This window comes from Convolutriloba macropyga, chromosome 12 (assembly GCF_964194025.1).
Source record: "Convolutriloba macropyga chromosome 12, txConMacr16.3, whole genome shotgun sequence".
Taxonomy (NCBI): Eukaryota; Metazoa; Xenacoelomorpha; order Acoela; family Convolutidae; genus Convolutriloba; species Convolutriloba macropyga.
The window spans coordinates 22,314,367-22,340,364 of record NC_134479.1 but is presented as its reverse complement, the minus strand read 5'-3'; the positions used below and the strand labels follow the sequence as shown (position 1 = coordinate 22,340,364).

General features: G+C 41.7%; 19 non-coding genes across 19 annotated transcripts; all 19 read left to right on the top strand.

Annotated features, from left to right (window-relative positions):
* Positions 1-1,687: 1,687 nt before the first annotated feature.
* Trnas-uga (transfer RNA serine (anticodon UGA)) lies at positions 1,688-1,770 on the top strand. The gene has a single exon. It is a non-coding gene; the product is annotated as a tRNA-Ser (tRNA).
* Positions 1,771-8,958: 7,188 nt separating this feature from the next.
* Trnas-uga (transfer RNA serine (anticodon UGA)) lies at positions 8,959-9,038 on the top strand. Its single transcript has one exon. It is a non-coding gene; the product is annotated as a tRNA-Ser (tRNA).
* A 1,038-nt stretch (positions 9,039-10,076) lies between these two features.
* Positions 10,077-10,159, top strand: Trnas-uga (transfer RNA serine (anticodon UGA)). Its single transcript has one exon. It is a non-coding gene; the product is annotated as a tRNA-Ser (tRNA).
* Positions 10,160-11,197: 1,038 nt separating this feature from the next.
* Positions 11,198-11,279, top strand: Trnas-uga (transfer RNA serine (anticodon UGA)). Its single transcript has one exon. It is a non-coding gene; the product is annotated as a tRNA-Ser (tRNA).
* A 1,879-nt stretch (positions 11,280-13,158) lies between these two features.
* On the top strand, positions 13,159-13,240 carry Trnas-uga (transfer RNA serine (anticodon UGA)). Its single transcript has one exon. It is a non-coding gene; the product is annotated as a tRNA-Ser (tRNA).
* Positions 13,241-13,435: 195 nt separating this feature from the next.
* Trnas-aga (transfer RNA serine (anticodon AGA)) lies at positions 13,436-13,517 on the top strand. The gene has a single exon. It is a non-coding gene; the product is annotated as a tRNA-Ser (tRNA).
* Positions 13,518-13,714: 197 nt separating this feature from the next.
* Positions 13,715-13,796, top strand: Trnas-uga (transfer RNA serine (anticodon UGA)). The gene has a single exon. It is a non-coding gene; the product is annotated as a tRNA-Ser (tRNA).
* A 1,318-nt stretch (positions 13,797-15,114) lies between these two features.
* Trnas-uga (transfer RNA serine (anticodon UGA)) lies at positions 15,115-15,196 on the top strand. The gene has a single exon. It is a non-coding gene; the product is annotated as a tRNA-Ser (tRNA).
* Positions 15,197-15,391: 195 nt separating this feature from the next.
* On the top strand, positions 15,392-15,473 carry Trnas-aga (transfer RNA serine (anticodon AGA)). The gene has a single exon. It is a non-coding gene; the product is annotated as a tRNA-Ser (tRNA).
* A 197-nt stretch (positions 15,474-15,670) lies between these two features.
* Positions 15,671-15,752, top strand: Trnas-uga (transfer RNA serine (anticodon UGA)). Its single transcript has one exon. It is a non-coding gene; the product is annotated as a tRNA-Ser (tRNA).
* Positions 15,753-17,910: 2,158 nt separating this feature from the next.
* Positions 17,911-17,992, top strand: Trnas-uga (transfer RNA serine (anticodon UGA)). The gene has a single exon. It is a non-coding gene; the product is annotated as a tRNA-Ser (tRNA).
* Positions 17,993-18,746: 754 nt separating this feature from the next.
* Positions 18,747-18,828, top strand: Trnas-uga (transfer RNA serine (anticodon UGA)). The gene has a single exon. It is a non-coding gene; the product is annotated as a tRNA-Ser (tRNA).
* A 1,037-nt stretch (positions 18,829-19,865) lies between these two features.
* Positions 19,866-19,947, top strand: Trnas-uga (transfer RNA serine (anticodon UGA)). The gene has a single exon. It is a non-coding gene; the product is annotated as a tRNA-Ser (tRNA).
* Positions 19,948-20,704: 757 nt separating this feature from the next.
* Positions 20,705-20,786, top strand: Trnas-uga (transfer RNA serine (anticodon UGA)). The gene has a single exon. It is a non-coding gene; the product is annotated as a tRNA-Ser (tRNA).
* A 1,596-nt stretch (positions 20,787-22,382) lies between these two features.
* Trnas-uga (transfer RNA serine (anticodon UGA)) lies at positions 22,383-22,465 on the top strand. Its single transcript has one exon. It is a non-coding gene; the product is annotated as a tRNA-Ser (tRNA).
* A 1,084-nt stretch (positions 22,466-23,549) lies between these two features.
* Positions 23,550-23,631, top strand: Trnas-uga (transfer RNA serine (anticodon UGA)). Its single transcript has one exon. It is a non-coding gene; the product is annotated as a tRNA-Ser (tRNA).
* Positions 23,632-24,108: 477 nt separating this feature from the next.
* Positions 24,109-24,191, top strand: Trnas-uga (transfer RNA serine (anticodon UGA)). Its single transcript has one exon. It is a non-coding gene; the product is annotated as a tRNA-Ser (tRNA).
* A 1,317-nt stretch (positions 24,192-25,508) lies between these two features.
* On the top strand, positions 25,509-25,590 carry Trnas-uga (transfer RNA serine (anticodon UGA)). Its single transcript has one exon. It is a non-coding gene; the product is annotated as a tRNA-Ser (tRNA).
* A 197-nt stretch (positions 25,591-25,787) lies between these two features.
* Trnas-aga (transfer RNA serine (anticodon AGA)) lies at positions 25,788-25,869 on the top strand. Its single transcript has one exon. It is a non-coding gene; the product is annotated as a tRNA-Ser (tRNA).
* Positions 25,870-25,998: the final 129 nt, after the last annotated feature.

Below are 25,998 nucleotides of genomic sequence, written 5' to 3'. Positions count from 1 at the left end.
TTCCCTTCAAGCTGTGATGGCCGAGTGGTTAAGGTGTTGGACTTGAAAAACAATGGGAATTTCCCGCGTAGGTTCGAACCCTGCTCGCACTGAAGAGTAAGGGAATTTTGTTCTGTCGTTAAATCACAATTATCAGCCAATTAATTTCATCAAAATTGTTTTTTTCTTAAAAACTGCTCATCAGAACAGAGAAAATTTTATGAAACCACCTCACCGGTCAGCTCACTAGGCATAAAGTTCCCGCAAGTTAGCTGCCAGAAAACCAGCAGATGACTGGCGCTTCCCTTCAAGCTGTGATGGCTGAGTGGTTAAACCGTTGGACTTGAAATCCAATGGAAGCTTCCAGCGTAGGTTCGCACCCTTCTAGCAGCGAAAAAATGGGATTTTTGTTTTGTCGTTAAATAACAATTATCAGCCAATTTATTCAATCAAAACTGTCATTTCCTAAATACTGCTCACCAAAACATAGAAAACTTTATCAAACCACCCCAGCGGTCAGCTTACTAGGCACAAAAGCTCTCACACTTTAGCTGCCAAAAAATCACCAGATGACTGGCGCTTGCCTTCAAGCTGTGATTGCCTAGTGGTTTAGGCGTTAGACTTGAAAAACGATGGAAAATTCGCGCGTAGGATTGAACCCTGCTCGCACTGAAGAGTAGGGAAATTTTGTTCTATCGTTAAATCATAATTATCAGCCAATTTATTCAATCAAAACTGTCATTTCTTAAATACTGCTCACCAAAACATAGAAAACTTTATCAAACCACCCCAGCGGTCAGCTTACTAGGCACAAAAGCTCTCACACTTTAGCTGCCAAAAAATCACCAGATGACTGGCGCTTGCCTTCAAGCTGTGATTGCCTAGTGGTTTAGGCGTTAGACTTGAAAAACGATGGAAAATTCGCGCGTAGGATTGAACCCTGCTCGCACTGAAGAGTAGGGAAATTTTGTTCTATCGTTAAATCATAATTATCAGCCAATTTATTCAATCAAAACTTTTTTTCTTAAATACTGCTCATCAAAACAGAGAAAACTTTATCAAACCACTCCAGCGGTCAGCTTACTAGGCGCAAAAGCTCTCACACTTTAGGTGCCAGAAAATCACCAGATGATTGGCGCTTCCTTTCAAGCTGTGATGACCTAGTGGTTTAGGCGTTAAACTTGAAAAACAATAGGAAATTCCCGCGTAGGTTCGAACCCTGCTCGCACTGAAGAGTAAGGGAATTTTATTCTGTCGTTAAATCACAATTATCAGCCAATTAATTTCATCAAAATTGTTTTTCCTTAAATACTGCTCATCAGAACAGGGAAATTCTTATCAAACCACCTCACCGGTCAGCTCACTAGGCATAAAGTTCTCGCAAGTTAGCTGCCAGAAAATCAGCAGATGACTGGCGCTTCCCTTCAAGCTGTGATGGCTGAGTGGTTAAACCGTTGGACTTGAAATTCAATGGAAGCTTCCAGCGTAGGTTCCAACCCTTCTAGCAGCGAAAAATAGGGTATTTTTGTTTTGTCGTTAAATCACTATTATCAGCCAATTTATTCAATCAAAATAGCCTTTTCTTAAATAATGCTCATCAGAACAGAGAAAACTTTATCAAACCACCTCACCGGTCAGCTTACTAGGCACAAAAATTCTCAAACTTTAGCTGCCAGAAAATCAGTAGATGACTGGCGCTTCCCTTCAAGCTGTGATGGCCGAGTGGTTAAGGTGTTGGACTTGAAATCCAATAGGAGCTGCCCGCGTAGGTTTCGAACCCTGCTCGCAGCGAAAAATAAGGGATTTTTGCACTGTCATTAACTCACAATTATCAGCCAATTTATTCAATTAAAGCTTTCTTCTCTTAAATACTGCTCATCAAAAAAGAGAAAACTTTATCAAACCACCTAACCGGTCAGCTTATTAGGCTTAAATGTTCTCACAATTTAGCTGCCAGAACAACACCAGATGACTGGCGCTTCACTTCAAGCTGTGAAGACCGAGTGGTTAAGGCGTTGGACTTGAAATCCAATGGGAGCTTCCCGCGTTGTTTCGAACCCTGCTCGCAGCGAAAAGTAAGGGATTTTTGTTCTGTCGTTAAATCACAATTATCAGCCAATTTATTCAATCAAAACTGTCATTTCTTAAATACTGCTCACCAAAACAGAGAAAACTTTATCAAACCACCCCAGCGGTCAGCTTACTAGGCACAAAAGCTCTCACACTTTAGCTGCCAGAAAATCACCAGATGACTGGAGCTTCCCTTCAAGCTGTAATGGCCGATTGGTTAAGGCGTTGGACTTGAAATCCAATCGGAGCTTCCCGCGTAAGTTCGAACCCTGCTCACAGCGAAGAATAAGGCGTTTTTGTTCTCTCGTTAAATCACAATTATCAGCCAGTTTATTCAATCAAAATAGCCTTTTTTTAAATACTGCTCATCAGAACAGAGAAAACTTTATCAAACCAACTCACCGGTCAGCTTACTAGGCACAAAAATTCTCAAACTTTAGCTGTCACAAAATCAGCAGGTGACTGGCGCTTCCCTTCAAGCTGTGATGGCAGAGTGGTTAAGGCGTTGCATTTGAAAAACAATGGGAATTTGCCGCGTAGGTTCGAACCCTGCTCGCACTGAAGTGTAAGGGAATTTTGATCTGTCGTTAAATCACAATTATCAGCCAATTAATTTCATCAAAATTCTTTTTTCTTAAATACTGCTCATCAGAACAGAGAAAATTTTATCAAACCACCTCACCGGTCAGCTTACTAGGCACAAAAATTCTCAAACTTTAGCTGCCACAAAATCAGCAGGTGACTGGCGCTTCCCTTCAAGCTGTGATGGCCGAGTGCTTAAGGCGTTGGACTTGAAAAACAATGGGAAAATCCCAAGTAGGTTCGAACCCTGCTCGCACTGAAGAATAAGGGAATTTTGTTCTGTCGTTAAATCACAATAATCAGCCAATTTGTTTCATCAAAATTGTTTTTCCTTAAAAACTGCTCATCAGAACAGAGAAAATTTTATCAAACCACATCACCGGTCAGCTCATTAGGCTTAAAAGTTCTCGCAAGTTAGCTGCCAGAAAATCAGAAGATGACTGGCGCTTCCCTTCAAGCTGTGGTGGCCGAGTGGTTAAGGTGTTGGACTTGAAATCCAATAGAAGCTGCCCGCGTAGTTTTCGAACCCTGCTCGCTGCGAAAAATAAGGGATTTTTGCACTGTCATTAACTCACAATTATCAGCCAATTTATTCAATCAAATCTTTCTTCTCTTAAATACTGCTCATCAAAAAAGAGAAAACTTTATCAAACCACCTAACCGGTCAGCTTATTAGGCTTAAATGTTCTCAAAATTTAGCTGCCAGAACATCACCAGATGACTGGCGCTTCCCTTCAAGCTGTGAAGACCGAGTGGTTAAGGCGTTGGACTTGAAATCCAATGGGAGCTTCCCACGTTATTTCGAACCCTGTTCGCAGCGAAAAGTAAGGGATTTTTGTTCTGTCGTTAAATCACAATTATCAGCCAATTTATTTAATCAAAACTGTCATTTCTTAAATACTGCTCACCAAAACAGAGAAAACTTTATCAAACCACCCCAGCGGTCAGCTTACTAGGCACAAAAGCTCTCACACTTTAGCTGCCAGAAAATCACCAGATGACTGGAGCTTCCCTTCAAGCTGTTATGGCCGAGTGGTTAAGGCGTTGGACTTGAAATCCAAGCTGAGCTTCCCGCGTAAGTTCGAACCCTGCGCACAGCGAAGAATAAGGCGTTTTTGTTCTCTCGTTAAATCACAATTATCAGCCAGTTTATTCAATCAAAATAGTCTTTTTTAAATACAGCTCATCAGAACAGAGAAAACTTTATCAAACCACCTCACCGGTCAGCTTACTAGGCACAAAAATTCTCAAACTTTAGCTGCCACAAAATCAGCAGGTGACTGGCGCTTCCCTTCAAGCTGTGATGGCAGAGTGGTTAAGGCGTTGCACTTGAAAAACAATGGGAATTTCCCGCGTAGGTTCGAACCCTGCTCGCACTGAAGTGTAAGGGAATTTTGATCTGTCGTTAAATCACAATTATCAGCCAATTAATTTCATCAAAATTGTTTTTTTCTTAAATACTGCTCATCAGAACAGAGAAAATTTTATGAAACCACCTCACCGGTCAGCTCACTCGGCATAAAGTTCTCGCAAGTTAGCTGCCAGAAAATCAGCAGATGACAGGCGCTTCCCTTCAAGCTGTGATGGCTGAGTGGTTAAACTGTTGGACTTGAAATCCAATGGAAGCTTTCAGCGTAGGTTCGAACCCTTCTAGCAGCGAAAAATAGGGGATTTTTTTTGTCGTTAAATCACAATTATCAGCCAATTTATTCAATCAAAACTGTCATTTCTTAAATACTGCTCACCAAAACAGAGAAAACTTTATCAAACCACCCCAGCGGTCAGCTTACTAGGCACAAAAGCTCTCACACTTTAGCTGCCAGAAAATCACCAGATGACTGGCGCTTCCCTTCAAGCTGTGATTGCCTAGTGGTTTAGGCGTTAGACTTGAAAAACGATAGGAAATTCCCGCGTAGGATCGAACCCTGCTCGCACTGAAGAGTAAGGAAAATTTGTCCTATCGTTAAATCATAATTATCAGCCAATTTATTCAGTCAAAACTTTCTTTTCTTAAATACTGCTCACCAAAACAGAGAAAATTTTATCAACCACCCCAGTGGTCAGCTTACTAGGCACAAAAGCTCTCACACTTTAGCTGCCAGAAAATCACCAGATGACTGGCGCTTCCCTTCAAGCTGTGATTGCCTAGTAGTTTAGGCGTTAGACTTGAAAAACGATGGGAAATTCCCGCGTAGATTCGAACCCTGCTCACAACGAAGAATAAGGAATTTTTGTTCTCTCTTTAATTCACAATTATCAGCCAATTTATTCAATCAAAACTGTCATTTCTTAAATACTGCTCACCAAAACAGAGAAAATTTTATCAAACCACCCCAGTGGTCAGCTTACTAGGCACAAACGCTCTCACACTCTAGCTGCCCGAAAATCACCAGATGACTGGCGCTTCCCTTCAAGCTGTGATTGCCTAGTGGTTTAGGCGTTAGACTTGAAAAACGATTGGAAATTCCCGCGTAGGATCGAAACCTGCTCGCACTGAAGAGTAAGGGAATTTTGTTCTGTCGTTAAATCACAATTATCAGCCAATTAATTTCATCAGATTTGTTTTTTTTAAATACTGCTCATCAGAACAGAGAAAATTTTATGATACCACCTCACCGGTCGGCTCACTCGGCATAAAGTTCTCGCAAGTTAGCTGCCAGAACATCAGCAGATGACTGGCGCTTCCCTTCAAGCTGTGATGGCTGAGTGGTTAAACCGTTGGACTTGAAATCCAATGGAAGCCTCCAGCGTAGGTTCGGACCCTTCTAGCAGCGCAAAATAGGGGCTTTTTGTTTGTACTTAAATCACAATTATCAGCCAATTTATTCAATCAAAACTGTCATTTCTTAAATACTGCTCACCAAAACAGAGAAAACTTTATCAAACCACCCCAGCGGTCAGCTTACTAGGCACAAAAGCTCTCACACTTTAGCTGCCAGAAAATCACCAGATGACTGGCGCTTCCCTTCAAGCTGTGATTGCATAGTGGTTTAGGCGTTAGACTTGAAAAACGATAGGAAATTCCCGCGTAGGATCGAACCCTGCTCGCACTGAAGAGTAAGGAAAACTTGTCCTATCGTTAAATCATAATTATCAGCCAATTAATTCAATCAAAACTGTCATTTCTTAAATACTGCTCACCAAAACAGAGAAAACTTTATCAAACCACCCCAGTGGTCAGCTTACTAGGCACAAAAGCTCTCACACTTTAGCTGCCAGAAAATCACCAGATGACTGGCGCTTCCCTTCAAGCTGTGATTGCCTAGTGGTTTAGGCGTTAGACTTGAAAAACGATGGGAAATTCCCGCGTAGATTCGAACCCTGCTCACAGCGAAGAATAAGGAATTTTTGTTCTCTCGTTAAGTCACAATTATCAGCCAATTTATTCAATCAAAACTGTCATTTCTTAAAAACTGCTCACCAAAACAGAGAAAATTTTATCAAACCACCCCAGCGGTCAGCTTACAAGGCACAAACGCTCCCACACTTTAGCTGCCAGAAAATCACCAGATGACTGGCACTTCCCTTCAAGCTGTGATTGCCTAGTGGTTTAGGCGTTAGACTTGAAAAACGATGGGAAATTCCCGCGTAGGATCGAACCCTGCTCGCACTTAAGAGTAAGGAAATTTTGTTCTATCGTTACATCATAATTATCAGCCAATTTATTCAATCAAAATTTTCTTTTCTTAAATACTGCTCATCAAAACAGAGAAAACTCTATCAAACCACCCCAGCGGTCAGCTTACTAGGCACAAAAGCTCTCACACTTTAGCTGCCAGAAAATCACCAGATGATTGGCGCTTCCTTTCAAGCTGTGATGGCCAAGTGGTTTAGGCGTTAAACTTGAAAAACAATAGGAAATTCCCGCGTAGGATCGAACCCTGCTCGCACTGAAGAGTAAGGAAATTTTGTTCTATCGTTACATCATAATTATCAGCCAATTTATTCAATCAAAATTTTCTTTTCTTAAATACTGCTCATCAAAACAGAGAAAACTCTATCAAACCACCCCAGCGGTCAGCTTACTAGGCACAAAAGCTCTCACACTTTAGCCGCCAGAAAATCACCAGATGATTGGCGCTTCCCTTCAAGCTGTGATTGCCTAGTGGTTTAGGCGTTAGACTTGAAAAACGATAGGAAATTCCCGCGTAGGATCGAACCCTGCTCGCACTGAAGAGTAAGGAAAATTTGTCCTATCGTTAAATCATAATTATCAGCCAATTTATTCAGTCAAAACTTTCTTTTCTTAAATACTGCTCACCAAAACAGAGAAAATTTTATCAACCACCCCAGTGGTCAGCTTACTAGGCACAAAAGCTCTCACACTTTAGCTGCCAGAAAATCACCAGATGACTGGCGCTTCCCTTCAAGCTGTGATTGCCTAGTGGTTTAGGCGTTAGACTTGAAAAACGATTGGAAATTCCCGCGTAGATTCGAACCCTGCTCACAACGAAGAATAAGGAATTTTTGTTCTCTCTTTAATTCACAATTATCAGCCAATTTATTCAATCAAAACTGTCATTTCTTAAATACTGCTCACCAAAACAGAGAAAATTTTATCAAACCACCCCAGTGGTCAGCTTACTAGGCACAAACGCTCTCACACTCTAGCTGCCCGAAAATCACCAGATGACTGGCGCTTCCCTTCAAGCTGTGATTGCCTAGTGGTTTAGGCGTTAGACTTGAAAAACGATTGGAAATTCCCGCGTAGGATCGAAACCTGCTCGCACTGAAGAGTAAGGGAATTTTGTTCTGTCGTTAAATCACAATTATCAGCCAATTAATTTCATCAGATTTGTTTTTTTTAAATACTGCTCATCAGAACAGAGAAAATTTTATGATACCACCTCACCGGTCGGCTCACTCGGCATAAAGTTCTCGCAAGTTAGCTGCCAGAACATCAGCAGATGACTGGCGCTTCCCTTCAAGCTGTGATGGCTGAGTGGTTAAACCGTTGGACTTGAAATCCAATGGAAGCCTCCAGCGTAGGTTCGGACCCTTCTAGCAGCGCAAAATAGGGGCTTTTTGTTTGTACTTAAATCACAATTATCAGCCAATTTATTCAATCAAAACTGTCATTTCTTAAATACTGCTCACCAAAACAGAGAAAACTTTATCAAACCACCCCAGCGGTCAGCTTACTAGGCACAAAAGCTCTCACACTTTAGCTGCCAGAAAATCACCAGATGACTGGCGCTTCCCTTCAAGCTGTGATTGCATAGTGGTTTAGGCGTTAGACTTGAAAAACGATAGGAAATTCCCGCGTAGGATCGAACCCTGCTCGCACTGAAGAGTAAGGAAAACTTGTCCTATCGTTAAATCATAATTATCAGCCAATTAATTCAATCAAAACTGTCATTTCTTAAATACTGCTCACCAAAACAGAGAAAACTTTATCAAACCACCCCAGTGGTCAGCTTACTAGGCACAAAAGCTCTCACACTTTAGCTGCCAGAAAATCACCAGATGACTGGCGCTTCCCTTCAAGCTGTGATTGCCTAGTGGTTTAGGCGTTAGACTTGAAAAACGATGGGAAATTCCCGCGTAGATTCGAACCCTGCTCACAGCGAAGAATAAGGAATTTTTGTTCTCTCGTTAAGTCACAATTATCAGCCAATTTATTCAATCAAAACTGTCATTTCTTAAAAACTGCTCACCAAAACAGAGAAAATTTTATCAAACCACCCCAGCGGTCAGCTTACTAGGCACAAACGCTCCCACACTTTAGCTGCCAGAAAATCACCAGATGACTGGCACTTCCCTTCAAGCTGTGATTGCCTAGTGGTTTAGGCGTTAGACTTGAAAAACGATGGGAAATTCCCGCGTAGGATCGAACCCTGCTCGCACTTAAGAGTAAGGAAATTTTGTTCTATCGTTACATCATAATTATCAGCCAATTTATTCAATCAAAATTTTCTTTTCTTAAATACTGCTCATCAAAACAGAGAAAACTCTATCAAACCACCCCAGCGGTCAGCTTACTAGGCACAAAAGCTCTCACACTTTAGCTGCCAGAAAATCACCAGATGATTGGCGCTTCCTTTCAAGCTGTGATGGCCAAGTGGTTTAGGCGTTAAACTTGAAAAACAATAGGAAATTCCGCGTAGGTTCGAACCCTGCTCGCACTGAAGAGTAAGCGAATTTTGTTCTGTCGTTAAATCACAATTATCAGCCAATTAATTTCATCAAAATTGTTTTTCCTTAAATACTGCTCATCAGAACAGAGAAAATTTTATCAAACCACTTCACCGGTCAGCTCACTAGGCATAAAGTTCTCGCAAGTTAGCTGCCAGAAAATCAGCAAATGACTGGCGCTTGCCCTCAAGCAGTGATGGCCGAGTGGTTAAGGCGTTGGACTTGAAATCCAATGGGAGCTTCCCGCGTAGGTTCAAACCCTGCTCGCACTGAAGAATAAGGGAATTTTGTTCTTTCGTTAAATCATAATTATCAGCCAATTTTTTTCTTCAAAATTGTTTTTCCTTAAATACTGCTCATCAGAACAGAGAAAATTTTATCAAACCACATCACCGGTCAGCTCACTAGGCTTAAAAAATCTCGCAAGTTAGCTGCCAGAAAATCAGCAGATGACTGGCGCTTCCCTTCAAGCTGTGATGACCGAGTATTTAAGGCGTTGGACTTGAAAAACAATTGGAAATTCCCGCGTAGGTTCGAACCCTGCTCGCACTGAAGAATAAGGGAATTTTGTTCTTTCGTTAAATCATAATTATCAGCCAATTTTTTTCTTCAAAATTGTTTTTCCTTAAATACTGCTCATCAGAACAGAGAAAATTTTATCAAACCACATCACCGGTCAGCTCACTAGGCTTAAAAAATCTCGCAAGTTAGCTGCCAGAAAATCAGCAGATGACTGGCGCTTCCTTTCAAGCTGTGATGGCCAAGTGGTTTAGGCGTTAAATTTGAAAAACAATAGGAAATTCCCGCGTAGGTTCGAACCCTGCTCGCACTGAAGAGTAAGGAAATTTTGTTCTATCGTTAAATCATATTTATCAGCCATTTTATTCAATCAAAATTTTCATTTCTTAAATACTGCTCATCAAAACAGAGAAAACTTTATCAAACCACCCCAGCGGTCAGCTTACTAGGCACAAAAGCTCTCACACTTTAGCTGCCAGAAAATCACCAGATGATTGGCGCTTCCTTTCAAGCTGTGATGGCCAAGTGGTTTAGGCGTTAAACTTGAAAAACAATGGGAAAATCTCGCGTAGGTTCGAACCCTGCTCGCACTGAAGAATAAGGGAATTTTGTTCTTTCGTTAAATCACAATTATCAGCCAATTTATTTCATCAAAATTGTTTTTCCTTAAATACTGCTCATCAGAACAGAGAAGATTTTATCAAACCACATCACCGGTCAGCTCACTAGGCTTAAAAAATCTTGCAAGTTAGCTGCCAGAAAATCAGCAGATGACTGGCGCTTCCCTTCACGCTGTGATGGCCGAGTGGTTATGGCGTTGGACTTGAAATCCAATGGGAGCTCCCCGCGTAGGTTTCGAACCCTGCTCGCAGCGAAAAATAAGGGATTTTTGCACTGCAGTTAACTAACAGTTATCAGCCAATTTATTCAATCAAAGCTTTCTTCTCTTAAATACTGCTCATCAAAAAAGAGAAAACTTTATCAAACCACCTCACCAGTCAGCTTATTAGGCTTAAATGTTCTCACAATTTAGCTGCCAGAACATCACCAGATGACTGGCGCTTCCCTTCAAGCTGTGAAGACCGAGTGGTTAAAGCGTTGGACTTGAAATCCAATGGGAGCTCCCCGCGTAGGTTTCGAACCCTGCTCGCAGCGAAGAATAAGGAATTTTTGTTCTCTCGTTAAATCACAATTATCAGCCAATTTATTCAATCAAAACTGTCATTTCTTAAATACTGCTCACCAAAACAGAGAAAACTTTATCAAACCACCCCAGCGGTCAGCTTACTAGGCACAAAAGCTCCCACACTTTAGCTGCCAGAAAATCACCAGATGACTGGCGCTTCCCTTCAAGCTGTGATTGCCTAGTGGTTTAGGCCTTAGACATGAAAAACGATGGGAAAATCCCGCGTAGATTCGAACCCTGCTCACAGCGAAGACTAAAGAATTTTTGTTCTTTCGTTAAATCACAATTATCAGCCAATTTATTCAATCAAAACTGTCATTTCTTAAATACTGCTCACCAAAACAGAGAAAACTTTATCAAACCACCCCAGCGGTCAGCTTACTAGGCACAAAAGCTCCCACACTTTAGCTGCCAGAAAATCACCAGATGACTGGCGCTTCCCTTCGAGCTGTGATTGCCTAGTGGGTTAGGCGTTAGGCTTGAAAAACGACGGGAAATTCACGCGTAGGATCGAACCCTGCTCGCACTGAAGAGTAAGGGAATTTTGTTCTGTCGTTAATTCACAATTATCAGCCAATTAATTTCATCAAAATTGTTTTTCCTTAAATACTGCTCACCAGAACAGAGAAAATTTTATCAAACCACTTCACCGGTCAGCTCACTAGTCATAAAGTTCTCGCAAGTTAGCTGCCAGAAAGTCAGCAGATGACTGGCGCTTCCCTTCAAGCTGTGATGGCCGAGTGGTTAAGGCGTTGGACTTGAAATCCAATGCGAGCTTCCCGCGTAGGTTCGAACCCTGCTCGCAGCGAAGAATAAGGCATTTTTGTTCACTCGTTAAATCACAATTATCAGCCAATTTATTCAATCAAAATAGCTTTTTCTTAAATACTGCTCATCAGAACAGAGATAACCTTATCAAACCACCTCATCGGTCAGCTTACTAGGCACAAAAATTCTCAAACTTTGGCTGCCACAAAATCAGCAGTTGACTGGCGCTTCCCTTCAAGCTGTGATGGCCGAGTATTTAAGGCGTTGGACTTGAAAAACAATAGGAAATTCCCGCGTAGGTTCGAACCCTGCTCGCACTGAAGAATAAGGGAATTCTGTTTTGTCGTTAAATCACAATTATCAGCCAATTTATTCAATCAAAACTGTCATTTCTTAAATACTGCTCACCAAAACAGAGAAAACTTTATCAAACCACCCCAGCGGTCAGCTTGCTAGGCACAAAAGCTCTCACACTTTGGCTGCCAGAAAATCACCAGATGAGTGGCGCTTCCTTTTAAGCTGTGATGGCCTAGTGGTTTAGGCGTTAAACTTGAAAAACAATAGGAAATTCCCGCGTAGGTTCGAACCCTGCTCGCACTGAAGAGTAAGAGAATTTTGTTCTGTCGTTAAATCACAATTATCAGCCAATTTGTTCAATCAAAACTGTTTTTCCTTAAAATACTGCTCATCAGAAAAGGGAAAATTTAATCAAACCACCTCACCGGTCGGCCCACAAGGCACAAAAATTTGCACATTTTAGCTGCTAGAACATCACCAGATGACTGGCGCTTCCCTTCAAGCTGTGAAGACCGAGTAGTTAAAGCGTTGGACTTGAAATCCAATGAGAGCTTCCCGCGTGGGTTCGAACCCTGCTCGCAGCGAAAAATAAGGGTTTTTTGTTCTGTCGTTTAATGGCAATTACCAGCCAATTTATTCAATCAAAACTTTCTTTTCTTAAATACTGCTCATCAAAACAGAGAAAACTTTATCAAACCACACCAGTGGTCAGCTTACTAGGCACGAAAGCTCTCACACTTTAGATGCCAGAAAATCACCAGATGACTGGCGCTTCCCTTCAAGCTGTGATGACCGAGTGGTTAAGGCGTTGGACTTGAAAACCAATGGGAGCTTTCCGTGTAGGTTCGAACCCTGATCGCAGCGAAGAATAAGGGAATTTTGTTCTGTCGTTAAATCACAATTATCAGCCAATTTATTCAATCAAAGCTTTCTTCTCTTAAATACTGCTCATCAAAAAAGAGAAAACTTTATCAAACCACCTCACCGGTCAGCTTATTAGGCTTAAATGTTCTCACAATTTAGCTGCCAGAACATCACCAGATGACTGGCGCTTCCCTTCAAGCTGTGAAGACCGAGTGGTTAAAGCGTTGGACTTGAAATCCAATGGGAGCTTCCCGCGTGGGTTCGAACCCTGCTCGCAGCGAAAAATAGGGGATTTTTCTTCTGTCGTTAAATGGCAATTACCAGCCAATTTATTCAATCAAAACTTTCTTTTCTTAAATACTGCTCATCAAAACAGAGAAAACTTTATCAAACCACACCAGTGGTCATCTTACTAGGCACAAAAGCTCTCACACTTTAGCTGCCAGAAAATCACCAGATGACTGGCGCTTCCCTTCAAGCTGTGATGACCGAGTGGTTAAGGCGTTGGATTTGAAAACCAATGGGAGCTTCCCGTGTAGGTTCGAACCCTGATCGCAGCGAAGAATAAGGGAATTTTGTTCTGTCGTTAAATCACAATTATCAGCCAATTTGTTTCATCAAAATTGCTTTTCCTTAAATACTGCTCATCAGAACAGAGAAAATTTTATCAAACCACCTCATCGGTCAGCTTACTAGGCATAAAAATTCTCGCAAATAAGCTGCCAGAAATACACCAGATGACTGGAGCTTGGCTTCAAGCTGTGATGGCCGAGTGGTTTAAGCGTTGAACTTGAAATCCAATGGGAGCTTCCCGCGTAGGTTCGAACCCTTCTCGCAGCGAAAAATAAGGGGTTTTATTTCTGTCTTTAAATCACAATTTTCAGGCAATTTATTCAATGAAAACTTTCTTCTCTTAAATACTGCTCATCAAAACAGAGAAATTTATCAAACCACCTCACCGGTTACATTATTAGGCATAAATTTCTCACAATTTAGCTGCCAAAAAATCACCAGATGACTGGCGCTTAGCTTCAAGCTGTGATGGCCGAGTGGTTGAGGCGTTGGACTAGAAATGCAATGGTAGCTTCCCGCGTAGGTTCGAAACCTGCTCGCAGCAAAAAATAAGGTAATTTGGTTCTGTCGTTAAATCACAATTATCAGCCAATTTGTTTCATCAAAATTGCTTTTTCTTAAATACTGCTCATCAGAACAGAGAAAACTTTATCAAACCACCTCACCGGTCAGCTTACTCGGCATAAAAATTCTCGCAAATTAGCTGCCAGAAATACACCAGATGACTGACGTTCGCTTGCAGCTGTGATGGCCGAGTGGTTAAGGCGTTGGACTTGAAATCCAATGCGAGCTTCCCGCGTAGGTTCGAACCGTGCTCGCAGCGAAAAATAAGGGATTTTTGCTCTGAGGTTAAATCACATTTATCAGCCAATTTATTCAATCAAAACTTTCTTCTCTTAAATACTGCTCATCAAAACAGAGAAAACTTTATCAAACCACCTCACCGGTTAGCTTTTTAGTCAAAAAAATTCTCACAATTTAGCTGCCAGAAAATCACCAGATGACTGGTGCTTCCCTTCCAGCTGTGTTGACCGAGTGGTTAAGGCATTGGACTTGAGATCCGAAGGGAGCTTCACGCGTAGGTTCTAACCCTGCTCGCAACAAAGATTAAGGGAATTTGGTTCTGTCGTTAAATCACAATTATCAGCCAATTTGTTTCATCAAAATTGCTTTTTCTTAAATACTGCTTATCAGAACAGAGAAAATTTTATCAAACCACACCAGTGGTCAGCTTACTAGGCACAAAAGCTCTCACACTTTAGCTGCCAGAAAATCACCAGATGACTGGCGCTTCCCTTCAAGCTGTGATGACCGAGTGGTTAAGGCGTTGGACTTGAAAACCAATGGGAGCTTCCCGTGTAGGTTCGAACCCTGATCGCAGCGAAGAATAGGGGAACTTTGTTCTGTCGTTAAATCACAATTATCAGCCAATTTATTCAATCAAAGCTTTCTTCTCTTAAATACTGCTCATCAAAAAAGAGAAAACTTTATCAAACCACCTCACCGGGCAGCTTATTAGGCTTAAATGTTCTCACAATTTAGCTGCCAGAACATCACCAGATGACTGGCGCTTCCCTTCAAGCTGTGAAGACCGAGTGGTTAAAGCGTTGGACTTGAAATCCAAATGGAGCTTCACGCGTGGGTTCGAACCCTGCTCGCAGCGAAAAATAGGGGATTCTTGTTCTGTCGTTAACTGGCAATTACCAGCCAATTTATTCAATCAAAACTTTCTTTTCTTAAATACTGCTCATCAAAACAGAGAAAACTTTATCAAACCACACCAGTGGTCAACTTACTAGGCACAAAAGCTCTCACACTTTAGCTGCCAGAAAATCACCAGATGACTGGCGCTTCCCTTCAAGCTGTGATGACCGAGTGGTTAAGGCGTTGGACTTGAAAACCAATGGGAGCTTCCCGTGTAGGTTCGAACCCTGGTCGCAGCGAAGAATAAGGGAATTTTGTTCTGTCGTCAAATCACAATTATCAGCCAATTTGTTACATCAAAATTGCTTTTCCTTAAATACTGCTCATCAGGACAGAGAAAACTTTATCAAACCACCTCACCGGTCAGCTTACTAGGCATAAAAATTCTCGCAAATAAGCTGCCAGAAATACACCAGATGACTGGAGCTTGGCTTCAAGCTGTGATGGCCAAGTGGTTAAAGCGTTGGACTTGAAATCCAATGGGAGCTTCCCGCGTAGGTTCGAACCCTGCTCGCAGCGAAAAATAAGGGATTTTTTTTCTGTCATTAAATCACAATTTTCAGGCAATTTATTCAATCAAAACTTTCTTCTCTTAAATACTGCTCATCAAAACAGAGAAATTTATCAAACCACCTCACCGGTTACATTATTAGGCATAAATTTCTCACAATTTAGCTGCCAAAAAATCACCAGATGACTGGCGCTTAGCTTCAAGCTGTGATGGCCGAGTGGTTGAGGCGTTGGAGTAGAAATGCAATGGTAGCTTCCCGCGTAGGTTCGAACCCTGCTCGCAGCAAAAAATAAGGGAATTTTGTTCTGTCGTTAAATCACAATTATCAGCCAATTTGTTTCATCAAAATTGCTTTTTCTTAAATACTGCTCATCAGAACAGAGAAAACTTTATCAAACCACCTCACCGGTCAGCTTACTAGGCATAAAAATTCTCGCAAATTAGCTGCCAGAAATATACCAGATGACTGACGTTCGCTTGCAGCTGTGATGGCCGAGTGGTTAAGGCGTTGGACTTGAAATCCAATGCGAGCTTCCCGCGTAGGTTCGAACCGTGCTCGCAGCGAAAAATAAGGGATTTGTGCTCTGAGGTTAAATCACATTTATCAGCCAATTTATTCAATCAAAACTTTCTTCTCTTAAATACTGCTCATCAAAACAGAGAAAACTTTATCAAACCACCTCACCGGTTAGCTTTTTAGTCATAAAAATTCTCACAATTTAGCTGCCAGAAAATCACCAGATGACTGGTGCTTCCCTTCCAGCTGTGTTGACCGAGTGGTTAAGGCATTGGACTTGAGATCCGAAGGGAGCTTCACGCGTAGGTTCTAACCCTGCTCGCAACAAAGATTAAGGGAATTTGGTTCTGTCGTTAAATCACAATTATCAGCCAATTTGTTTCATCAAAATTGCTTTTTCTTAAATACTGCTTATCAGAACAGAGAAAATTTTATCAAACCACACCAGTGGTCAGCTTACTAGGCACAAAAGCTCTCACACTTTAGCTGCCAGAAAATCACCAGATGACTGGCGCTTCCCTTCAAGCTGTGATGACCGAGTGGTTAAGGCGTTGGACTTGAAAACCAATGGGAGCTTCCCGTGTAGGTTCGAACACTGATCGCAGCGAAGAATAAGGGAACTTTGTTCTGTCGTTAAATCACAATTATCAGCCAATTTATTCAATCAAAGCTTTCTTCTCTTAAATACTGCTCATCAAAAAAGAGAAAACTTTATCAAACCACCTCACCGGGCAGCTTATTAGGCTTAAATGTTCTCACAATTTAGCTGCCAGAACATCACCAGATGACTGGCGCTTCCCTTCAAGCTGTGAAGACCGAGTGGTTAAAGCGTTGGACTTGAAATCCAAATGGAGCTTCACGCGTGGGTTCGAACCCTGCTCGCAGCGAAAAATAGGGGATTCTTGTTCTGTCGTTAACTGGCAATTACCAGCCAATTTATTCAATCAAAACTTTCTTTTCTTAAATACTGCTCATCAAAACAGAGAAAACTTTATCAAACCACACCAGTGGTCAACTTACTAGGCACAAAAGCTCTCACACTTTAGCTGCCAGAAAATCACCAGATGACTGGCGCTTCCCTTCAAGCTGTGATGACCGAGTGGTTAAGGCGTTGGACTTGAAAACCAATGGGAGCTTCCCGTGTAGGTTCGAACCCTGGTCGCAGCGAAGAATAAGGGAATTTTGTTCTGTCGTTAAATCACAATTATCAGCCAATTTGTTTCATCAAAATTGCTTTTACTTAAATAGTGCTCATCAGAACAGAGAAAACTTTATCAAACCACCTCACCGATCAGCTTACTAGGCATAAAAATTCTCGCAAATAAGCTGCCAGAAATACACCAGATGGCTGGAGCTTGGCTTCAAGCTGTGATGACCGAGTGGTTAAGGCGTTGGACTTGAAAACCAATGGGAGCTTCCCGTGTAGGTTCGAACACTGATCGCAGCGAAGAATAAGGGAACTTTGTTCTGTCGTTAAATCACAATTATCAGCCAATTTATTCAATCAAAGCTTTCTTCTCTTAAATACTGCTCATCAAAAAAGAGAAAACTTTATCAAACCACCTCACCGGGCAGCTTATTAGGCTTAAATGTTCTCACAATTTAGCTGCCAGAACATCACCAGATGACTGGCGCTTCCCTTCAAGCTGTGAAGACCGAGTGGTTAAAGCGTTGGACTTGAAATCCAAATGGAGCTTCACGCGTGGGTTCGAACCCTGCTCGCAGCGAAAAATAGGGGATTCTTGTTCTGTCGTTAACTGGCAATTACCAGCCAATTTATTCAATCAAAACTTTCTTTTCTTAAATACTGCTCATCAAAACAGAGAAAACTTTATCAAACCACACCAGTGGTCAACTTACTAGGCACAAAAGCTCTCACACTTTAGCTGCCAGAAAATCACCAGATGACTGGCGCTTCCCTTCAAGCTGTGATGACCGAGTGGTTAAGGCGTTGGACTTGAAAACCAATGGGAGCTTCCCGTGTAGGTTCGAACCCTGGTCGCAGCGAAGAATAAGGGAAATTTGTTCTGTCGTTAAATCACAATTATCAGCCAATTTGTTTCATCAAAATTGCTTTTACTTAAATAGTGCTCATCAGAACAGAGAAAACTTTATCAAACCACCTCACCGATCAGCTTACTAGGCATAAAAATTCTCGCAAATAAGCTGCCAGAAATACACCAGATGGCTGGAGCTTGGCTTCAAGCTGTGATGGCCAAGTGGTTAAAGCGTTGGACTTGAAATCCAATGGGAGCTTCCCGCGTAGGTTCGAACCCTGCTCGCAGCGAAAAATAAGGGATTTTTTTTCTGTCGTTAAATCACAATTTTCAGGCAATTTATTCAATCAAAACTTTCTTCTCTTAAATACTGCTCATCAAAACAGAGAAATTTATCAAACCACCTCACCGGTTACCTTATTAGGCATAAATTTCTCACAATTTAGCTGCCAAAAAATCACCAGATGACTGGCGCTTAGCTTCAAGCTGTGATGGCCGAGTGGTTGAGGCGTTGGACTAGAAATGCAATGGTAGCTTCCCGCGTAGGTTCGAACCCTGCTCGCACTGAAGAGTAAGGGAATTTGGTTCTGTCGTTAAATCACAATTATCAGCCAATTTGTTTCATCAAAATTGCTTTTTCTTAAATACTGGTCATCAAAAGAGAGAAAATTTTATCAAACCACCTCAGCGGTCAACTTACTAGGCACAAAAGTTTTCACACTTTTGCTGCCAGAAAATCACCAGATGACTGGTGCTTCCCTTCCAGCTGTGTTGACCGAGTGGTTAAGGCATTGGACTTGAGATCCAATGGGAGCTTCACTCGTAGGTTCTAACCCTGCTCACAACGAAGATTAGGGGAATTTGGTTCTGTCGTTAAATCACAATTATCAGCCAATTTGTTTCATCAAAATTGCTTTTTCTTAAATACTGCTCATCAGAACAGAGAAAATTTTATCAAACCACCTCACCGGTCAGCTTACTAGGCATAAAAGTTCTCGCAAATTAGCTGCCAGAAATACACCAGATGACTGACGGTCGCTTGCAGCTGTGATGGCCGAGTGGTTAAGGCGTTGGACTTGAAATCCAATGCGAGCTTCCCGCGTAGGTTCGAACCCTGCTCGCAGCGAAAAATAAGGGATTTTTGCTCTCTCGTTAAATCACATTTATCAGCCAATTTGTTTCATCAAAATTGCTTTTTTTTAAATACTGCTCATCAGAACAGAGAAAACTTTATCAAACCACCCCAGCGGTCAGCTTGCTAGGAACAAAAATTCTCAAACTTTAGCTGCCACAAATTCAGCAGTTGATTGGCGCTTCCCTTCAAGCTGTGATGGCCGAGTATTTAAGGCTTTGGACTTGAAAAACAATGGGAAAATCCCGCGTAGGTTCGAAACCTGCTCGCACTGAAGAGAAAGGGAATTTTGTTCTGTCGTTAAATCACAATTATCAGCCAGTTTATTCAATCAAAATAGCCTTTTTTTAAATACTGCTCATCAGAACAGTGAAAACTTTATCAAACCACCTCACCGATTAGCTTTTTAGTCATAAAAGTTCTCACAATTTAGCTGCCAGAAAATCACCAGATGACTGGTGCTTCCCTTCCAGCTGTGTTGACCGAGTGGTTAAGGCATTGGACTTGAGATCCAATGGGAGCTTCACGCGTAGGTTCTAACCCTGCTCGCAACGAAGATTAAGGGAATTTGGTTCTGTCGTTAAATCACAATTATCAGCCAATTTGTTTCATCAAAATTGCTTTTTCTTAAATACTGCTCATCAGAACAGAGAAAACTTTATCAAACCACCTCACCGGTCAGCTTACTAGGCACAAAAATTCTCAAACTTTAGCTGCCACAAAATCAGCAGGTGACTGGCGCTGCCCTTCAAGCTGTGATGGCAGAGTGGTTAAGGCGTTGCACTTGAAAAACAATGGGAATTTCCCGCGTAGGTTCGAACCCTGCTCGCACTGATGTGTAAGGGAATTTTGATCTGTCGTTAAATCACAATTATCAGCCAATTAATTTCATCAAAATTGTTTTTTCTTAAATACTGCTCATCAGAACAGAGAAAATTTTATGAAACCACCTCACCGGTCAGCTCACTCGGCATAAAGTTCTCGCAAGTTAGCTGCCAGAAAATCAGCAGATGACTGGCGCTTCCCTTCAAGCTGTGATGGCTGAGTGGTTAAACCGTTGGACTTGAAATCCAATGGAAGCTTTCATCGTAGGTTCGAACCCTTCTAGCAGCGAAAAATAGGGGTTTTTTGTTTTGTCGTTAAATCACAATTATCAGTCAATTTATTCAATCAAAACTGTCATTTCTTAAATACTGCTCACCAAAACAGAGAAAACTTTATCAAACCACCCCAGCGGTCAGCTTGCTAGGCACAAAAGCTCTCACACTTTAGCTGCCAGAAAATCACCAGATGACTGGCGCTTCACATCAAGCTGTGATGGCCGAGTGGTTAAGGCGTTGGACTTCAAATCCAATGGGAGCTTCCCGCTTAGGTTCGAACACTGCTCGCAGCAGAGAATAAGGCATTTTTTTCCTCTCGTTAATTCACAATTATCAGCCAATTTTTTCAATCAAAATTGTTTTTTCTTAAATACTGCTCATCAGAACAGAGAAAACTTTATCAAACCACCTCACCGGTCAGCTTACTAGGCACAAAAATTCTCAAACTTTAGCTGCCACAAAATCAGCAGGTGACTGGCGCTGCCCTTCAAGCTGTGATGGCAGAGTGGTTAAGGCGTTGCACTTGAAAAACAATGGGAATTTCCCGCGTAGGTTCGAACCCTGCTCGCACTGATGTGTAAGGGAATTTTGATCTGTCGTTAAATCACAATTATCAGCCAATTAATTTCATCAAAATTGTTTTTTCTTAAATACTGCTCATCAGAACAGAGAAAATTTTATGAAACCACCTCACCGGTCAGCTCACTCGGCATAAAGTTCTCGCAAGTTAGCTGCCAGAAAATCAGCAGATGACTGGCGCTTCCCTTCAAGCTGTGATGGCTGAGTGGTTAAACCGTTGGACTTGAAATCCAATGGAAGCTTTCATCGTAGGTTCGAACCCTTCTAGCAGCGAAAAATAGGGGTTTTTTGTTTTGTCGTTAAATCACAATTATCAGTCAATTTATTCAATCAAAACTGTCATTTCTTAAATACTGCTCACCAAAACAGAGAAAACTTTATCAAACCACCCCAGCGGTCAGCTTGCTAGGCACAAAAGCTCTCACACTTTAGCTGCCAGAAAATCACCAGATGACTGGCGCTTCCCTTCAAGCTGTGATTGCCTAGTGGTTTAGGCGTTAGACTTGAAAAACGATAGAAAATTCCCGCGTAGGAGCGAACCCTGCTTGCACTGAAGAGTAAGGAAAATTTGTCCTATTGTTAAATCATAATTATCAGCCAATTTATTCAATCAAAACTTTCTTTTCTTAAATACTGCTCACCAAAACAGAGAAAACTTTATCAAACCACCCCAATGGTCAGCTTACTAGGCACAAAAGCTCTCACACTTTAGCTGCCAGAAAATCACCAGATGACTGGCGCTTCCCTTCAAGCTGTGATTGCCTAGTGGTTTAGGCGTTAGACTTGAAAAACGATGGGAAATTCCCGCGTAGGATCGAAACCTGCTCGCACTGAAGAGTAAGGGAATTTTGTTCTGTCGTTAAATCACAATTATCAGCCAATTAATTTCATCAAAATTGTTTTTTCTTAAATACTGCTCATCAGAACAGAGAAAATTTTATGAAACCACCTCACCGGTCAGCTCATTCGGCATAAAGTTCTCGCAAGTTAGCTGCCAGAAAATCAGCAGATGACTGGCGCTTCCCTTCAAGCTGTGATGGCTGAGTGGTTAAACCGTTGGACTTGAAATCCAATGGAAGCCTCCAGCGTAGGTTCGAACCCTTCTAGCAGCGAAAAATAGGGGATTTTTGTTTGTCGTTAAATCACAATTATCAGCCAATTTATTCAATCAAAACTGTCTTTTCTTAAATACTGCTCACCAAAACAGAGAAAACTTTATCAAACCACCCCAGCGGTCAGCTTACTAGGCACAAAAGCTCTCACACTTTAGCTGCCAGAAAATCACCAGATGACTGGCGCTTCCCTTCAAGCTGTGATTGCCTAGTGGTTTAGGCGTTAGACTTGAAAAACGATGGGAAATTCCCAAGTAGATTCGAACCCTGCTCACAGCGAAGAATAAGGAATTTTTGTTCACTCGTTAAATCACAATTATCAGCCAATTTATTCAATCAAAATAGCTTTTTCTTAGATACTGCTCATCAGAACAGAGATAAATTTATCAAACCACCTCACCGGTCAGCTTACTAGGCACAAAAATTCTCAAACTTTAGCTGCCACAAAATCAGCAGTTGACTGGCGCTCCCCTTCAAGCTGTGTTGGCCGAGTATTTAAGGCGTTGGACTTGAAAAACAATGGGAAATTCCCGCGTAGGTTCGAACCCTGCTCGCACTGAAGAATAAGGGAATTTTGTTCTTTCGTTAAATCACAATTGTCAGCCAACTTATTTCATCAAAATTGTTTTTCCTTAAATACTGCTCATCAGAACAGAGAAAATTTTATCAAACCACATCACCGGTCAGCTCACTAGGCTTAAAAAATCTCGCAAGTTAGCAGCCAGAAAATCAGCAGATGACTGGCGCTCCCCTTCACGCTGTGATGGCCGAGTGGTTAGGGCGTTGGACTTGAAATCCAATGGGAGCTCCCTGCGTAGGTTTGGAACCCTGCTCGCAGCGAAAAATAAGGGATTTTTGCACTTTCGTTAACTCACAATTATCAGCCAATTTATTCAATCAAAGCTTTCTTCTTTTAAATACTGCTCATCAAAAGAGAGAAAACTTTATCAAACCACCTCACCGGTCAGATTTTTAGGCTTAAATGTTCTCACAATTTAGCTGCCCCAGTGGTCAGCTTACTAGGCACAAAAGCTCTCACACTTTAGCTGCCAGAAAATCACCAGATGACTGGCGCTTCCCTTCAAGCTGTGATTGCCTAGTGGTTTAGGCGTTAGACTTGAAAAACGATGGGAAATTCCCGCGTAGATTCGAACCCTGCTCACAGCGAAAAATAAGGAATATTTGTTCTCTCGTTAAATCACAATTATCAACCAATTTATTCAATCAAAACTGTCATTTCTTAAATACTGCTCACCAAAACAGAGAAAACTTTATCAAACCACCCCAGCGGTCAGCTTACTAGGCACAAACGCTCCCACACTTTAGCTGCCAGAAAATCACCAGATGACTGGCGCTTCCCTTCAAGCTGTGATTGCCTAGTGGTTTAGGCGTTAGACTTGAAAAACGATGGGAAATTCCCGCGTAGGATCGAACCCTGCTCGCACTTAAGATTAAGGAAATTTTGTTCTATCGTTAAATCATAATTATCAGCCAATTTATTCAATAAAAATTTTCTTTTTTTAAATAATGCTCATCAAAACAGAGAAAATTTTATCAAACCACCCCAGTGGTCAGCTTACTAGGCACAAAAGCTCTCACACTTTAGCTGCCAGAAAATCACCAGATGACTGGCGCTTCCTTTCAAGCTGTGATGGCCAAGTGGTTTAGGCGTTAAACTTGAAAAACAATAGGAAATTCCCGCGTAGGTTCGAACCCTGCTCGCACTGAAGTGTAAGGGAATTTTGTTCTGTCGTTAAATCACAATTATCAGCCAATTAATTTCATCAAAATTGTTTTTCCTTAAATACTGCTCATCAGAACAGAGAAAATTTTATCAAACCACTTCACCGGTCAGCTCACTAGGCATAAAGTTCTCGCAAGTTAGCTGCCAGAAAATCAGCAGATGACTGGCGCTTCCCTTCAAGCTGTGATGGGCGAGTGGTTAAGGCGTTGGACTTGAAATCCAGTGGGAGCTTCCCGCGTGGGTTCGAACCCTGCTCGCAGCGAAAAATAGGGGATTTTTGTTCACTCGTTAAATCACAATTATCAGCCAATTTATTCAATCAAAATAGCTTTTTCCTAAATACTGCTCATCAGAACAGAGATAAATTTATCAAACCACCTCACCGGTCAGCTTACTAGGCACAAAATTCTCAAACTTTAGCTGCCACAAAATCAGCAGTTGACTGGCGCTTCCCTTCAAGCTGTGATGGCCGAGTATTTAAGGCGTTGGACTTGAAAAACAATGGGAAATTCCCGCGTAGGTTCGAACCCTGCTCGCACTGAAGAATAATGGAATTTTGTTCTTTCGTTAAATCACAATTATCAGCCAATTTATTTCATCAAAATTGTTTTTCCTTATATACTGCTCATCAGAACAGAGAAAATTTTATCAAACCACATCACCGGTCAGCTCACTAGGCTTAAAAAATCTCGCAAGTTAGCTGCCAGAAAATCAGCAGATGACTGGCGCTTCCCTTCACGCTGTGATGACCGAGTGGTTATGGCGTTGGACTTGAAATCCAATGGGAGCTCCCCGCGTAGGTTTCGAACCCTGCTCGCAGCGAAAAATAAGGGATTTTTGCACTGTCGTTAACTCACAATTATCAGCCAATTGATTCAATCAAAGCTTTCTTCTCTTAAATACTGCTCATCAAAAAAGAGAAAACTTTATCAAACCACCCCAGCGGTCAGCTTACTAGGCACAAAAGCTCCCACACTTTAGCTGCCAGAAAATCACCAGACGACTGGTGCTGCCCTTCAAGCTGTGATTGCCTAGTGGTTTAGGCGTTAGACTTGAAAAACGATGGGAAATTCCCGCGTAGATTCGAACCCTGCTCACAGCGAAGACTAAGGAATTTTTGTTTTCTCGTTAAATCACAATTATCAGCCAATTTATTCAATCAAAACTGTCATTTCTTAAATACTGCTCACCAAAACAGAGAAAACTTTATCAAACCACCCCAGCGGTCAGCTTACTAGGCACAAAAGCTCCCACACTTCAGCTGCCAGAAAATCACCAGATGACTGGTGCTTCCCTTCAAGCTGTGATTGCCTAGTGGTTTAGGCGTTAGACTTGAAAAACGATGGGAAATTCCCGCGTAGATTCGAACCCTGCTCACAGCAAAGACTAAGGAATTTTTGTTCTCTCTTTAAATCACAATTATCAGCCAATTTATTCAATTAAAACTGTCATTTCTTAAATACTGCTCACCAAAACAGAGAAAACTTTATCAAACCACCCCAGCGGTCAGCTTACTAGGCATAAAAGCTCCCACACTTTAGCTGCCAGAAAATCATCAGATGACTGGCGCTTCCCTTCGAGCTGTGATTGCCTAGTGGTTTTGGCGTTAGACTTGAAAAGCGATGGGAAAATCCCACGTAGGATCGAACCCTGCTCGCACTGAAGAGTTAGGAAATTTTGTTCTATCGTTAAATCATAATTATCAGCCAATTTATTCAATCACAATTTTGTTTTCTTAAATACTGCTCATCAAAACAGAGAAAACTTTATCAAGCCACCCCAGCGGTCAGCTTACTAGGCACAAAAGCTCTCACACTTTAGCTGCAGAAAATCACCAGATGACTGGCGCTTCCCTTCAAGCTGTGATGACCGAGTGGTTAAGGCGTTGGACTTGAAAACCAATGGGAGCTTCCAGTGTAGGTTCGAACCCTGATCGCAGCGAAGAATAAGGGAATTTTGTTCTGTCGTTAAATCACAATTGTCAGCCAATTTGTTTCATCAAAATTGCTTTTCCTTAAATACTGCTCATCAGAACAGAGAAAACTTTATCAAACCACCTCACCGGTCAGCTTACTAGGCATAAAAGTTCTCGCAAATAAGCTGCCAGAAATACGCCAGATGACTGGAGCTTGGCTTCAAGCTGTGATGGCCGAGTTGTTAAAGCGTTGGACTTGAAATCCAATGGGAGCTTCACGCGTAGGTTCAAACCCTTCTCGCAGCGAAAAATAGGGGATTATTTTTCTGTCGTTAAAGCACAATTATCAGGCAATTTATTCAATCAAAACTTGCTTCTCTTAAATACTGCTCATCAAAAAAGAGAAAACTTTATCAAACCACCTCACCGGTCAGCTTATTAGGCATAAATTTCTCACAATTTAGCTGCCAAAAAATCACCAGATGACTGGCGCTTAGCCTCAAGCTGTGATGGCCGAGTGGTTGAGGCGTTGGACTAGAAATGCAATGGTAGCTTCCCGCGTAGGTTCGAACCCTGCTCGCAGCAAAAAATAAGGGAATTTGGTTCTGTCGTTAAATCACAATTATCAGCCAATTTGTTTCATCAAAATTGCTTTTTCTTAAATACTGCTCATCAAAACAGAGAAAATTTTATCAAACCACCTCAGCGGTCAAC